This window comes from Manacus candei, unplaced genomic scaffold, assembly GCF_025592945.1.
Source record: "Manacus candei isolate 608988 ecotype Guabito, Panama unplaced genomic scaffold, ASM2559294v1 h1tg000060l, whole genome shotgun sequence".
NCBI classification, from domain to species: Eukaryota; Metazoa; Chordata; class Aves; order Passeriformes; family Pipridae; genus Manacus; species Manacus candei.
Window position 1 is genome coordinate 2,924,258 of NW_026138108.1, and position 17,148 is coordinate 2,941,405.

At 40.0% G+C, this 17,148-nt stretch overlaps 1 protein-coding gene across 8 annotated transcripts in view; it reads left to right on the top strand.

Annotated features, from left to right (window-relative positions):
• Positions 1–17,148, top strand: part of TSPAN4 (tetraspanin 4) — a 435,304-nt gene that overhangs the window by 160,823 nt on the left and 257,333 nt on the right. The gene's annotated exons all lie outside the window — the stretch shown is intronic.

Genomic DNA, 17,148 nt, shown 5'->3' on the forward strand with positions numbered 1-17,148 from the left:
CCTCCATCAAACCTGTTGCTCTCGCTTTGGCCCAATAAGATGCTGCTCCCAGCATGTGCCAGGCCTTGGTGTAAGCAGTATGGTAAGTCAAAACATGAGCTGTGGCTGAACAGTTGCAATCTGCCTCAAAAAGAAATCATGCAATTGTGCTAATTCTGCCTATCACATTCCTTGAAGACCAAATTTCTATGACAAAATGAGAGGTTTACCTACAAAAAGCCGTATTTGCCACTGCATAGTTACACTGGGGACAAGAAAGCACGTGCTCCCTAGGGATTTTGTCCCCAGTGATATCCCCACATGTACAACTATCTGAAAGGGGGTTGTAGTAAGGTGGGGATCAGCCTTTTCTCACAAGCAACTAGCAACAGGACAAGAGGAAATGGCCTAAAGCTGTGCCAGGGTAGGTTCAGGTGGGACATCAGGAAAAATTTCTTCACTGAAAGGATGGTCAGGCATTGGCATGGGCTGCCCAGGAAAGGAATGAAATCACCATTCCTGGAAGTGTTCAAGAAATAATTGGACGTGGCACTTAGTGCTGTGGTTTAATTGACATAAAGTCATAGAATCATAGAATGTTAAGGGGGTTGGAATGGACCCTAAAGTCACAACCCCGCCTGCGCTGGGCAAGGGCACCTCCCACTAGAGGTTGCTCTAGGCCTTATCCAACCTGGCTTTGAACACTGCCAGGGATGGGGCATGCACAGCTTCCCTGGGCAATCCATTCCAGTGTCTAACCACCCTCACAATAGAAAATTTCTTCTTAATATCTAACCTTAATTTACCCTCCTTCAATTTGTATCCAGTACTCCCTGTCCTATCACTACAGTTCCTGACAAAGAGTCCCCTCTGGGTGGTGTTTGGTCAAAAGTTGGACTCTGTGGTCTTGGAGGTCTTTTCCAGTCTTAATGATTCTGTCATTCTATGATTTCAAATTCCAATAATGCTTTAAAAATGACATTTTACAAGATTATATTTTAATTTAAAAGTCAAAACAAATGTGACAAATCCATGGGGAAAAAAAGCAGTGTTCAGTGGAAGTTTAGATTATGTTTTGGTTTTAATACATTCCTCTGTTTTCAGCAGGAAAAAACCTCCTACTCACTATGGGGGAAGGTGTTTTTCAAGCCCTGTCTTGCAAGTTGGAAATTTAAATGCAGCATCACTGTGGGTGCAGGTGACACTGAAAAAGTGAAACAGAACTTAAAATATGGATATAAAAGAAAGACCCTTCATGAAGTAGTTCTAGGTAAAAAGTAAGACTCCAATCCTGTCTGCTGCCACTTTGATCATTCTTCTGATAGGCATTGTGCCCTAGGAAATTCAGTGTTGAGATCAGACATTGATAATGGGCTTTAATTTGCTGTACTATTTAGCATCTCGTGAGTCTTCTTGAGTATGGCAGCTCATTGTAGTTGTTATGTGGATATAGGAGGTACAAAGTCGTTGTGTTGTTAATGGACTAACAATACAGAATGAGAAAAAGAGGGAAAGGGCTAGTAATTTTTGATACGTGGGAGAATTCCTGGAAAAGGATTATGTGCAGTGGTTTAAAAAGTGGTTGTACATATTTTTTTTCTGATTTCCTGTGAGGGTTGGTAAACATTTACAAGATATGGAATAGCCAGTGCAGATCAGTAGTGGAGTCACTGCAACAACTAAAAAAAGATTTAAACAACAACCAAAAAGTTTGGTTTTTTGGGTTTCTTTGCGTTTCTCCGAGAATGGGCTTGGGTGGAAGGTTTGCGATTAAAAGCTGTTTTGGCTCCTGGTGTTATGGATTTTCACTAGTAGCTCATACTGTGCAATGTTGAGGAGCTGTTCCTGTTGTGTAGGGACTAAAATCTGGGGATGCAGCTGCAAGAAATGAATGACTTATGTTGGTAGGTAGAGTGGAGGTGAGTTGACTGAGTAAACAGATGTTTCTTCTGCAAACCGTACCTTCTTTCCTGTCATAGTTGCTAAAGACAGTTTGGGCATTTGGAATGCTAAAAAAACTATGTGATCTTTAGAATTAAGCATATCTCACTGTGTTCTTGGGTTTGTGTAAGAATCCGTCAACTTTTTAGCCTTTGATCCTGTAGATTACAAAGACAGCTATAGCTCACTACTGTGCTAGACACTGTTGTTCCAGAGAAACAGTTAGGGAAGGGCTTTGCATCAGGTATCTCATTTTGCAAGCAGATTAAGGCACTCACAAAATGAGTAAATGTAATTGAAATCTAATGCTATGATTTCCTCGATGCCTGCGTGATTTTGAACAAGGATGTTCTGTTCCTGGATCAACAGGGAACATCTGAGCCATCTGTATCGCCTCTGCCAGACAAGGAAGCACTTTGCTCAAAAAGAATAGGCAGGGCTGGGGAGGTGGTGGTGTTGCATTATTCATAAGGGAGGGTTTTGATTGCAGGTTAGTGCAATTCCAGTTAGTGATGATGTGGTTGGGCGTTTCTATGTAAGGATTAGGGGAATGGGAAACAAAGAAGTTGTTACAGAGAATAGCTAATACTGATAGCTCAGCCAGGGTATAAGCACTGATGAGTTATTCTGTAGGAATTAGAAGAAATTTCTGGATCTAATAGGGATGAAGAAAAAGTGGAGGCATTCTCAGTCTATAATAATACTGATAGACCTTGGACTGCCCAACCCCCTGAGTTGGAGGACCACGAGTGCAGGAACAGTGACTTTCCGCTCACAGACACTGGTATTTTAAGGGACCAACTGTGTCAACTAAATGTTTAAAAGTCCATGGGACCTGATGGGATTCATCTTGGAATTCTAAAGGAACTAGTAGATGTTGTGGCAAGATCCCTCATTATTATCCAGCAAAGGTCTTGGGAGTCTGGGAGTGGGTCCCTGCTAACTGGAAGCTAGCCAGTGCTATTCCAATTTGCAGGGAGGCCAGAAGGGAAAACCCAGGGAACTACAGACCTGTTAGTTTACCCTCAAGTTCCTGGAAAAAGCTATGGAAAAAATTATACTGGGTACTATTGAAAGGCATTTAAAGAATAATGCACTCATCAGGTAAAGTCAACATGGGTTCACAAAGGGATAGTCCTGTTTAACTAATTTGATCTCTTTGTATGGTAAGGTCACCCACCTAGTGGATGAAGTGAAAGCAGTGGATGTAATTTTTTTTTTATTTTAGTAAGACATTTGGTACTGATACTCTCATAGGTTCTTCACCCAAACACACTGTGAACCTCCTCATTTGAGGTCCCAGTGAACTGTCCAGACCTGTGTCCTAACTGAGTGTAAAGCAGAGACATGAGAGATCAAGGTTTCTTAGTGGAAAGTCACTTTTGAGCCATTTTAATCCTATATGTTCAGCAAATGTTTCTGAGAAAACCCTATATTCTCCCCTTTCCTTCTCTGTCAATATTTATTTTAGTATCCATCTTCTAGAGTTTTCATTTATTTGTTTGCTCTACTGTGTGTCTTGGAATTGGCTAAAAATCCAGTGATTTTAGTGCAATGACAAAGGTAAAGGAAGAGCTGCGAAACGATCTACCAGAATTGGACTGAAATATGAAAACACCTCCATGTCTTGTAAACACAGGGTTATTGATACATGGGAGAACTAATAGAGATGGTTTCAGCAGGGAGCTGGAGAGTCATTACACCTTAATCACTCTTTGCTTGCTTTGAGGAAAAGAAACTATTTCTCAACTTGTCATCAGTTTTACTTCCTAATCTATTTTAAAGAAAAAAACCAGAATGAAAAAAGGTTTTTGTTTGTTTATTTGTTTGTTTTAAATTAGCAGTACACTAGAAGTAAAAAAAAAAAAGAGGGGAATAAACACAAGTTATTACTGAGGGAGGAGATGCATCTGACTCAGGACTGACTTTTTGCTTGTGGACCAGAGAGTCTTCTCTTTTTTTATTAAATGAATGTGGTTAGTGTGTGACAACTATGATACTGTTTTGTGAAATATAGCCTTTAGACTTCTTTCTGAAGGGATAAAAAAATCCGGCTTGATTTATGGAGAAAAAAGTCTTAAACTGTAGGTGACATTAGCAATGAAAATGTCAGGCTCTGTAGTGTGTAATACATAACTGTGCTGTGTTTTTGCTGTATTTAATGTTATGGGACAATAACCAGGACTTCTGCTCTTTGGATTACTCATTTTGTGTGCAGCTTTTCTCAAGAGAATAACAGTTTCATACTCCTAGGGAGCAAAGTGCAGCTCTCAACTACTGCAAACTTTGACCTTCCTCCACAGAAATCAGCAGGATTTAACTCATCTCCTATGGGAGAATGGCAAAACCTTAAGAATATGTATAAGGAGGGAATTTTCAGAGAAAATTTATTTTGTTTGCATCAACTTAGTTACTGAACTGTCTGCTGGAAATCTCTGTTCCTTATTACAAGGGATGTCTTTCATTTTCATCCAAAATCTGTTGATGTCCTGCACAAATGTTTTGTCCTGCTTCTACTCTTAAAAAAAAAAATTATCACAGGATTGAAAGCTTTCAACACAGGGTCAGCTGAAAGAATGCTTTACACTGAGGGAGGATGACTAAGGCACTCATAAGTGCCTTGCATGATTAACTCTTTTGCAGAGCACGTTTTCAACCCTTAGCCCCTTCTTACATTATGGCTGAGAGAAATACTGCTGAATATTTTTATGGTTTTTTTGCCCATTGTCCCTGTTTTGGCTGGGGTAGAGTTACTTTCTTCCCAGTAGCTGATACAGTGCTGTATGAGAACAGTTGTTGATAACACTCTGATATTTTAGTTGTTGCTAAGTACTGCTCACTCTAAAGCAAGACTTTTCATTTCCTCCACTCTACTGGTGAGGAGGTGCATAAGGAGCTGGGAGGGAGCACGGCCAGGGCAGCTGTGATGTTCCACACCACAGAACATCAGACTCGGTATAGAAACTGGAGGGAGTTGGCCTGGAAACACCGATCACTGCTGAGATGGGATGGGATGGGCATCGATCAGTGGTGGGATGTGCAACTGTGTTGTGCATCACCTGTGTTTGTTGGACTTTGTTCCTCTCTTTCTCCTTTCCATTACAATTATTATTATTGAGATTAGTATTATTATAATATCTTAGTTTGTTTCAATTATCAAACTGTTCTTCTCACAACCCACAAGTTCTGATTTTTTTTTTAACTGATTCTCCTCCCCATTCCATCAGGAAAGTGGAGAGGGGGGAGTGAACAAGCAGCTGTGTGGTACGTAGTTGCCAGCTGGGGTTAAACCATGACACCCTTACATCAGCAAATGACGAACAGCCCAAAATTTGTTTTCCCTGCAAAGAAGTTTCCCTGTTCTTCAGCAAGGGTTGAAGTGGCTTGTATGAATCAAGTCACTAAAAGAACTTGCATTAGGTTAATAGAAGATCATGGAATTGGCTTAACACTTTAGCGGTGTCATTATCAGAATTGCAGAGCTGAACATTCAACAGAGGAATGAGATCATCTCAGTCTTGTATTGTGCCTCAGCATCCATTCAGAGATGGCAGAGCATTGGCAAGAACAGGGAAAACTGCAAATGGATGTGCCAGAACTTCATCATAGCCAAGAGATGGTGCTTATGTAGGAACAGGCAAGTGACAAAAATAACACCAGTAAGCAATAGTGCAGTGATTTCTTTGGAGTCACTTCTGACTCTCACGCTGACTTCATGGAGTTTAAACCCATTAATGGATGGCAAGTTACATTTAGCTGACTCTACTAACTGGCCTTGTTGCTTTAATTTTTAGCATTTGTCAGTGTCTTACTGGCTATATAACTACAGTAGGATGTCTGGTCCAGCTGTTTAATACTTTTGTATAAGGTAGGGCTCACAGAATTACCATTAAATCTGATTAATTAAGTTTTTTTATTTTGGTATTAAAATACTGAAATAGAAGTTCAATTTAACTTGTTTGTCAAACCCTGTTATGATACAGGAGCTGAGTTCTAGTGAGCAACTTGGCTGATACATTTGCAGTCACCTTTTATGAGAGAAGAATGTTAGTTGGAAATAAAATTTCAGTCTCAGGCTACCATGGGTCACTCATTGCAAAGACACTTTAAAAATGATGAAAACATTCTCAGTGGATAAAAATTTTGAATGAGCTGTATAAATTATAAATGTTAATGATGGGTTTCCAAAGTCACTTAGAATAAGACTTATGAAGATAATGCAGTATGTAAAGTTAGAGGTAGACATTTTGTGGAAATAACAAACTTAAATGTCATTGAGGGCCTCAAAGATGACATTTTTCAAAAAAAAAAAAGTGTAGCTATTTTGGCACTTTGCCTGAATCTTTTTAATGAGACAGGGTTTACTAAGGGAAAGGAAGTAGCACTTTTGAAAGTTGAACTTCTTGAACTGTTTGAAACTGTACTTGAAGAATAGAGAGACCTATTAGTGCTGTACTTGTTTCTGAAAATCATACATTTAAGACACTTCTGAAAAGGCAAAGGGAAAATTGTATCTGGTTAGAAAAGTAGCAGAAAGTGTGAGACCAATGGGAAGACTCCCTCTGGGGTAATGAGGAGTAGTGATATGATCTGTGAAACTGGGAAGTGGATAAGATTTCCTTATTCCTTTGCCTAAAACAAATGTTTATATTTCTTGTCATTTTATTGATTAATCTGAAAAATTGGAGACTTTTCTCTTTTGTAGTTTCAACTCAAACTATGCAGCACAGCCTCTGAATAGAAAGTAGGATAATATAAATGAGATTTAAAAATAAAGTAATTTCCAGATAGCTCTGTATAAGCACTAAAACAGAAATAAAGGAGATTTTATAGTTTCACTGTAGCATCAAGCAATGAAAGTCAATCAGTTTGAACCAGGTTCATAGTATTAAAACAAACCATCACCTCATAGCAGGAAGTAAAACAGGTGCAACATTCACAGTAAGGAAAGCAGATGGAAAAAGTGAGCACATTAATGGATATATTGTGTGTGCCCATGATCTTTTATTACCAGAGAAAATCCAGTAAATTAAGTCGATATTGTTCGTTGAAGTGCAATTACATATATTACACAGTGGCAGCATGTGGGGATTTGACCCCGACCAGCAACTAAATACCCACTGACCAATTGCTCACTGCCTGCTGCTCCCCCAGTGGGATGGGGGAGAGAACTGGAACTGCAAAAATGAGAAAAATATCAGTCTGAGTGAAGCAAAACTCTGTGTGCAAGCAAAATGAAATCAGGATCTATTTCTCGTCAGCGGGCAGATGTTTAGCCCTTTCCCGTAGGCCAGCAGGCAAAATGCTTACTGGAACAGCAAACAGCTCTTCTTCATCCTCTTTTCCCCGAGCTTCTATTGCTGAGCATGGCACCATGGACTATGGGATATCCCTTTGGTCACTTGGGGTCAGCTGTCCTGCCTGCGTCCCCTCTTGACTTCTTGTCCGACGCTCAAGATGAACATTGCCATCGAGGACTAATTTTACCTGGTTTTATTCTGGAGTGTCTACTTGCTGATGGAGTTTCTATGCCTAGTGGCACCTAGAAAAAAGTACTGCTAGTGACTGCAGCTGCTGGAAGTTTCTGCTGTACCTTGTCATTCTCGAGACATCCAAGTGTTTCAGTTGTCCATTTTGCCAGACTTTAGTTTTACCATTTTCTCCGATCAACAGAATTCTGTAATAAATCCATTACAACATGTATCTCTCTGGTCACAACGGAAGTTGTGCTGTCTTTTTCAGTGTGGGAGAGGCTTGATTTTTGTTACTAATTTATTTTTACCAGCTGAAGTCTTGGAGTTGTTTTGTTAGAAAATAGTTCCCAGGGTATACATTGATAGTATGGGATGGCATCTTCATCCCTTCAGCTGTCAGCTGAGGCCGTCTGTCTGACTTGACATTAGTTGAACCCATTCCAGTTGCAACTAAGGATACTAAATTCTCAGCATAGTTGTTGCCTTCATTTGGACAGGATGAATTCCACATGCATGTGAATCTCGTGTTTTGGAACAGCTTAATTTTTGGAGTTATAAAGTTGCCCTGTCTTTGAGATGGTGATTGCTACTTAAAGCAGGACTGGACACTCAGTGGGCTGAGTCCTTTTGTTTCCAGTGCACAGACTGTGACTTTGTTCAAAGTGCAGAATTCAGGGGTGATGAAGACATGAGTGTTTCAGATGTGCAGGAGGCAGCTGCGTGAGTTACACACTGCCATTGCATTTAAATGAGGCATTTGCTGATTTCTCCCAACCCTGATGTGTGTGAGCTTTGGTTCTAAGTATTTTTTTTCCTTGAAATTACACACTTAGGTTATATATGTGTTAACTTGGGTGGACATCTATGCCTACCTTAGCTTATTTCTTCCTGTAAATTCTTGTTTCAGAATGATAAAAGCATATAAATGAGATTATTTGTAACTTATACAGAGTATCTCTCAGAATACCAGAAATTGAGAGCTGAGAACTGTCTTTATACCATGACCTTACTAATATCTTATCCCTGCCCACTCTTTTAATGGAGACAATCTGTTTTTAAAGTTTTAAAGATGTTTTTAAAGTTGCTATTTCAGTTTACATTTTCATATTTTCCTTTACCTGAAGCAACTGATGTCCCCCTGAATCCTGAACAGGCTATTTGTGTGCAATATTGAAGAAGCCTGATGGCTCTGCTTCTGTGAACAGAATTTCAGTTGCTTCTGAATGCCCTAACAGTGTGCCAGACTTAGGTAAATAAACTAACTACATTAATTGCTCCTACATCCCTTGAGTGCTTCCACTTTGTAGGTTTTACAGTAGTGTTAATGTATTGTAATCCATTATAATTTGCAAAATTAAAATTTTCTTTCTTTGCCTGCATCTGCCACTGTTAATTCAGAAGCTCTAATAAATGCATTAAAAGAAGGAAGTAATAAGCAAAAGAAAGCCCCTCTGGGAATGTATAATTTCACTCTTTATGCTGTGTTGGAAGAAAATAAACAGTGTAAACATGCAAAGTTAGCATGCCACTAAAGTGAGATTACAAAGGAAAGCTGTAAAACCCTTCTGTAGCTATTGCACTTGCATTTATTATAGAAATGGAAAGGATGAGGCTCAGTAAGTGCAGTGATGTGCTGAAAGCACGTCTCAGACTTGCATCAAAGGACAGGCTCGTGTGGAAGCTGTGAGCAGTGTCATGCATTGGAATGGGAAGCTACCCAGTGGGGCACACTGGATAAGTCATTTTTTATCAGGGAAAACGCTAAACCATCAAAAAGCCGAGATTAGTAAAGGAAATCAAGGAGAGAGAGACCTATATGTGGACAAAGCATATCAGTCAGAAAAAAGGCGCCTGAATGAGGAGATGAAGCTTTATCAGATCAAACAGTTTTGATTTGAAAACAATTGCCTTACTGCCTTTTGGGAGCTGGCCAATACTAAACATACATTTCTCCTATTAATTTTAAGTGCCAGAGGGCATTAGGAGATGTCAGACACAGATGTTTCATTTAGCCATTGTCTGACTTCAAAGGAGTAGGTGAGCATGAGATAGCCCATGACATGCTGAGCAACTGGGATAAGTCAGAGAGAGATTCTCAGAGATCCAGGCAGAGCAAAGTAACAAATTAGGATGGGAGTGAGATGGTGGAAAAGACAGAAAGAAAGTGAATGAGGAGTAGATGTTTTGGGAAACCTTTATATTTAAAAGGTTTTTTGCAAAACTGAGCTCAGGCAGAAATAGGAGAAGCTAAGCTGCCTGTAGCAGAAGAAACATTTGAAAGCAGCATGGCCACCCAAGAGGAACCAGGAAGATAGCTACATGTAGGGAATGTACAGGCAAGCGTGTGGCAGAAGAAAGCAAATGTGCTTCATTTCATTTGCTATCACTGTACTGTATCCTGCTGGGGCTTTAGTGGGTCTTCCATGGAGTTTCAGAGCAGATGTGTGTTTGACACCTTACTGCAGCAACCAGACCTCACAGGGGTTCTTCTGTTTTCTCTGCCAAGGAAGGAGCTGCAGGAACACTTGCAGGCAGAAGTGCCAGGGCACAAGCTCTGTACGGCAGCTAAACAGCAGCCCTGAGGATAGGAAGCAGGCCTTTCCTGGTGGGTAGGATGTGACAGATGTCCTGTTGTTTTAATGAGATCATCTTCTCCCATTAGTCTAATCACTGTGATTAGTCAAGCTGTCCTTTCTGGTGATGCCCCCTGGGACATGTTTCAGAATTTTCCTCCTGTTATGTGCCTGGAGGGTGCTGGATTTGGGAATAAAGAAGAGGAGCACTGTTGATATCCACCCTAAAAGGAGAGATCTGAGCAAAGGAGGCAGAGTATGACTTTCAGCATCACAATAAAAGGATATTCTTGTTGGACTGGGTGAAAGTTAAGAAAGGAATAAGATCATTGTGCTGAATGGGATGTGCATATTTATATAGGGGCAAGGTAGTCCCTGCTGGGTTATTTATCTCAAGGGGTTTCTGCCTTAAGCATGCCTTCTAGAGGAAGAGTGTCAGTCTGCAGCTGTTAGGGCACTTCCAATCCAGGAATAGGCATGTTCAGTGATATGGTTTTTATGCAGACATAAAGCAATTGCAGTGAAATAAAGGAGGTTCTTTAATTTCATGAGGCTTAAAAATGTGTATGGTCCACAAGACCATGCAAATCCCTCTTGGTTTTCTAATGTGCAGCAGCATTGGGCTTTGCAGAATAAATGGAGCTCATAATTTCTAGGAACTGGTCTGATCCATTGCTTAAGAAGCTGAGAGCTAGGGCTTGTTCCCTCGAGTCATTTGTAACTCCTTTCTTCTGTCTTAAAATGTTAATAAACAGATCTGTGGAACTTCATGGGTTTTGTAAAGCTTTGTGAATTTCTGCAATGTAAGATTGTCCCATAAAGCGTACAGTGTTATTCCTAGACTCTTGTGGGGTAGAGTACCCTCCTTTTGTATGTATTGGACTTTAACAGGGGAATAGCAATTGTTGAAGCCTTGAATATTTACAATAAATTGTGGAATAAGAGTGGAGGAATAGATAACTTTCCATTAATGTAGGTAAAGAAACAGATATGCATTAAGTGAACATAAATGTGCATTTCCCAGCCTTTCAGGGACATAAAAATTGCTATTAAAGTAGAACAAAACAGCTTTAACATTAAATAGAACTTCCCTATAGCAATAAGATAAATATCAGACTGTAAGTAACTGCAAAGCCCCTCAAAAAAGCAGTGCTATAGAAATACACACACAGTTTGCCACTCATGTCTCATGTTCATTAAAAACATCAAATGCCGTGAATGTGCTATCATTCCTTAGGAGATGCTGATCTACATTTACTTATATTATTGTCTCACATTTAGAAACCTCAGATTTCTGCTCCTTGGAAGAGTGTACCAGCAATGCTTTTGGTTTCAGAGAAATCACCATTCTGTAGTTTCTCTGCCCTTACTACTGGCGTGTACGTAATGATGCAAAATGTTTCTTCCCAGTGCAACAGCTACCCTGGTTTATGTGCAGACCGAAGATTTTAGTAGGCAGAGGAAGTGCTTTTAAACAGGAGCTCTGATTTTTAAAAGCAGCTGCAAAAATGTCTGCCAACGATTTCTTAGTTAAGCCAGGAAAAAGAAATATATTGCCATCCTTTTAGTATGTTATAAAAGTTTATACTAACATAATTCTAATACCATCAGTAACAATGCAGTGCTGTAAAATAAGTATAACATGATGGAAAAAAGCATAGCAGTCCTTCGTACTTACCATCTCAGAGCTAAACTTTTAGTGTGAGCATGAAGTTTGGTATTTTTGGTCCATCAGTAACACTATTTTGTATTTAAGAGTTTTAATGTTACTATAAAATCACCGTGGCTTCTTTTTGTATCATTGGCATTGTAGAGATCTAATGTTGGTGTCTGACTGATGGATTAGACACTTTCAGGTCATCATTACATATATACCATCGCTGATGCTGTCTCTATCTGTAAGAGTAATTCTGGCAATAAGCATTAAGTGATATCATCACTCTTCCAGATAGTCTCTGGAGAAGCCAAACAGTGATGTCATGTCTAAGCAGTCCTTTAATCCCAGATGTATCTTTTAATGTCCTGATTTACATGTAATTCTGCAACAGTGTGAAAAATCACATTCTACACTGAAGCCTAATGTTTTTGGTTTTTTTATTCCTTGGACTGTCAATTTTTCAAATTCAACAGTGGAAGTACCTACTTTTCAAGAAAAACTACATATTTTTTAAAGTGATCCCTATGTATTTGCATACGCATATGGATCATACACATTTATGTTTGGATTAGATTTTATAATTTGGCTGTTTTTTTCATCTCCATGTCCCAGTCCTAGAAAAATCTTAGACAAGGTTATGTCAGAAAGGTTTCTGGGATTAGTTTTGTTGTGATTTGTTTGTTTTCTTGTTTATTAGAGATTTTCCATACTAATGGCTGCCTTAACTAATGCATTTCAATTGTGAGAAATGCTTTTGCTGAAATAATTGTTTGACTTTTTCTTTTTTTAATTCAACACACCGATATAAATCATACCAGCAAAAGACAATGTCATTGCTATAGGCTGTGGCTGTGACAGCATTAGCAGCTTCGGTTGTGCCAAGATGGGTTGTAATTGCATAATGATACCAGCAAACCATTTCTGAAGTAGACCTTGCCTGAGGCACATGCTTGACTTTACATACAGCAAATAATTTCACTGATTTCAGAAATTATTTATAAGATAAAATCCTGGCCCCTCATTCCACAGACTTCAGTGGAGCTAAAAACCACCCACGGGGCATAAAACACTTTCAGACTCTGGACTAGAGCTGATAAATCCCCAGGGCTGCAACAGAGGTAAAAATTGATCTTTTGATATTGAAGAAGAGGTGTGACTTTTGGGTAAACTGTGGAAACTTAGGAACTATACGCAACTTATTACTGATGTGAAAGAGGGAAGGAAATGAGCAGAGGCTTGCATAAAAGTAATAACATTGCCAAAGGGATGGTCTAGGAAAATGGCCTTTAAAGCAGCACTTTGGATAAATAGCTGTGGAACAAGATTGAATCTGTCAAGGGAGTTTTATCTCTGCAGATGACAGGATGCTATGGATGGCCTATTAGCGACACTGTGTGGAAACCCTCTACTGGGCTAAGGTACAGCTTAGATACAAGATACAAGAGTCAAGAGCAAACTCCAAGATGAAGATGATAATAAAGTTATGGGCTGATGCAACAGGAAGATGGTTATTCTTCACAATTCATGAGGGAAGAAGATAATGGGCAGGAGAGTCTTGGGAAAAAAATTAAGTTACCTGCTTTAACCATGGTGAGTTTGTGGTAATTGTTAAATATACACATAAAAATATAAGAAAAGAAGCTGAGATTCCCATTTGAACAGAAAGTGTGGTATTTTGTAAGTCATCAAGCAAGCTGAATTTGTGTTTGCCAATGAGAGGAAATGTGGAAGTGAAAGAGAAGGAACAAAAAGGATAGAGACCAGTGGAACTACAGAAGGAAACAGAGGTGTGAAGCATGAGGAAAGTTCAGTAGGGGACACACTGAGGGAGCACTCAGGGAATCAGGAGGAGGATTCAGGGCATGCTATCTCTGATACTGTGGAAAGAAACAGCACAATAGCAGGAGCATGGCCAAAGCTACTGAAGATCTTAACTAAGAAGTTGTAAAGTTATTGTTAGAAGTAATTCCCATGGACAGTAAGAACATAAAACAGATGTTTGTAGACCGCGTTTTCTTGAAAAGAATTCTAGATAATTACTGTAGTGATCTCAGACTGGCAAATGTGTTTTGGCATGGGTTTCTCAAGATGGGAGGGGCCAAAACAGATTTGAAGTTTATTTGTATTATGAAAAGAAGAGCTACAAGGAGAGACGTTTGGTTACAGGGGAGGTCCATGATCAGTGAGATCATCTCTATAAACAGAGTTAGTTATAGCAGGAGACATTTGTCATTCATCAATCAATGATCCCTTGAACAAGAAAATTAATGACTTGAACTATAATTGAGACAGTCACATTGGACTAATCATGTAACACTGTGGTCTACAATGTACATTTAATGAGAATTTGGCCCTTTAAGATTGATTATTTTTCGTGATCTGTTTAAGTCAATGTATATCCAACTCTGGGGGCTATTTGAAAGATGTTTATTCTGGCATTTGGAAGGTATGATGGACATGTCCATGAAATCCTGAGGGCTTAAAGTAGGGTCAGAGCAGTGTCTTCCTGATGTCATGCATCAAATATTGCATGGGACAGACTGAGCTGCTGCAAATGCCACATGAAGCTCTTAATCATCCAAGAATTATTCCATGCCTTTCTGGTATCTTAGGCACACGTTTGTGCCTTAGCTGAGAACGCTTGTCCTGTGTCCCAGGAGACACAGACTCCTGCTTCTTCTCAGCCAGTTTTGCACTCTCTTGTGCAGTATCACTAGTACAAATTAGTTTACTTATTTTGCTGCTGTTGTCCTTTTTAAAGTGTGTTTTCCATAGATTTAGCCAAAATTTTCATCACCTCTTAATGCAGTCAGCTTGCTGTGTTCAGGTGAGCCTACTGAGACATTGCATTAATACTGATACAGGTGGGGACTTGTTGAATGATGGTATAAGGTAAATGGTTCCAGCTAATTAGCACCTGTGTTTCTGTTCCATTTTACTTTGTTCAAGTGAATGCTGCAGTGGACTGTCCCTGAAGACAAGCAGATAGCAAGTGTTTCCTGTCTGTAAACACCTCTGTGAAAATGCACTGACTCTGTTTGGCTCTTGCTGCTCAGGCTCAGCACCTGTTAGCAGGAGTGGGACTTAGACTCGTGCTTCGAGTGCAGCGTACTCTGGGTAACAGAAACCCTTATCTTGCATTTCCATATTGCTGCATGGAACAAAAGCCATTGTAAAAACAAATCCCCCCCATCCCTCCATGAGTATTTTGTCTTGCTTCTCTTTTCTAATTCGCAATGAGACAACCCAAGGCTGACAAGAGAGCTTTTTTACTTTCTGCTAGCTTAAAAGAGAGACAAGGGGAGACTTCTCAACACTCTGCCATAACTGTCCAGACCTTTTCTAAGCTTTATTTTCTCAGGCTGCAGAGTTTGTGAGTTAAAAATCACCTCTTCTGAAAATGTCATATGGTTTCCATAGGATAAAATCACTGTCTGCAGGTTAGCCTGTGACTCCTGATTTACAAAAGTGTCACTGTATCCAGGTGGCTTCAGACAACTCTGAATTCTAAAAGCTGTGACAAATAGCAGTATGGGCAAAGAGGCCAACCCGAGCACTTAAGCTGCCCTACAGTGTGTTTTGCTGCTTTACCATTTGCATGGTAAAATGGTAAATAATTGGGGCTACACCATGAAACTTGAACATAAAAATGATGGAGAGGCAGAAATACGGCAGCAAGTGGAAGGGGTCTTTTGATCTTTAAGTGACCCAGTTTACCACATGGCCCACAAATATTTGTATGTGCATAGTTAAGGTGCCAAGTTGCAGCAAATGGGAAGTTAATGAAGAATCAAGGACTTACTACAGCCTCGTGGTGCCTTTAGACACATAGCAGAACAACTGAGAGATTAATTTCCTGTAGTGCTGTTTAATTCCTTTAGGGGGTTTTTACCAACATCCGAAACCTTGTGAGCCATCTAATTCAGGAGTCAGTTTATTGCAAGTACTGAAACATGCATTTAAAACCCTGATCACTGCACCTCTCTCATACTGTGGCTTGAAACCCAAACTACTTTTGTAACACTATCAGGTGTAAGTATCAGTAAATATCATCCTTAAAAAAACCCCAGCCACCTCACAGAATCCTCTGTGACTAAAATTCTGTATTTTGTGGTTGAGACTGCAGAAGTTGACAATGTCTGTCTAAATTTTTGGAAGGAACTGCTTTGGAGAAAATTTCTTTTCCTTTATGTCAGGTAAGCAATCTCCCAGTAACCACGCATTTGGTGTGGTTGTGACCCTTCTTTATTCTGAATGCTGACAATCTCTTGGGACTGAAACGTATGACTTGTTCACCCTTTTAGTATTAAATGTGCATCACACTGCTGGTTTTTGGAATGAGAGAAGAGATAGGGGGGCAGAGCAAATGTTTTCCTTGTAGGTGTCCCTGTGAGAAAAAGCCATTATGTCTTTTTTCTTCCCTGGTACATTCCACAGGCATTTTGTTTACACGGTATTTCTGAAAACATTTCTAGGTCAAATCAATCTTTTTTGTACCAGCTTTGAGTTCACTCTTATTTATTTATGTGACCAGCTGTTCTCGAGGAAACTGATACAAAAGATGTAAGGAAAGGAGAGAAAGCAAAGGGAGGGAGCAACTACTTTTCTGTCTCCTCTGCCATTGGGAAAGAAGGAGAGGAAAAAGGGAGAGGAGGAGGACATGCCTGTAGTTACATCCCCTTCCCATTACTCCATCCTACAGTAATAACCTGAAAAATTCATAGAATCAGTCAGGTTGGAAGGGACCTCTGAGATCATCAAGTCCAACCCTTGATCCAACACTGCCGTGGTTACTAGACCATGGCACTAAGTGCCACATCCAGTCTCATCTTAAAAACCTCCAGGGATGGGGAATCCACCACTTCCCTGGGCAGCCCATTCCAATGCCTGATTACCCTCTCTGTGAAGAATTTCTTCCTAATATCTAACCTAAACCTCCCCAGGTAGAGCTTAAGACCATGCCCTCTTGTCTTACTGATAGTTGCCTGGGAGAAGAGACCAACCCCCAACTGGCTACAACCTCTTTCAGTGAGTTGTAGAGTGATGAGGTCTCCCCTGAACCTCCTCTTCTTCAGGCTAAAAAACCCCAGCTCCTTCAGCCTCTCCTCATAGGAGATTGTTTTTACATCCTCCATTAACTAAGCTGGTACTGGAGGTGACATTAGCTGACATGAATAGTCACTTATCACTGCAACTAGTGGTGTGTCTCTCCTTTCCATTGCAGGGACTGGAATGGTCCATAGCTGTGCAGGGTCCTGAAGGTGCTCTCTGTGGGAGACAGGCAAGTGATAACTACCCTTGCCAGCCATTATGTTCTTGCAACTGTAAAGGCATGGGATTATCTCGGTGCTCTTCAAATGTTCCTCGTATCATTCTGTCATGAGACACATATGTCTTGCTTCCAATTAAAGAAATATGGTTGTAGTGCACAGTTTCTTATCCATATTGCAGAACCATGTTCCTCCTCCCTCATGTATCCTTGGAGAATGTATCTTGAAAGAAAGGTTCACAGTTTCCTCCTACG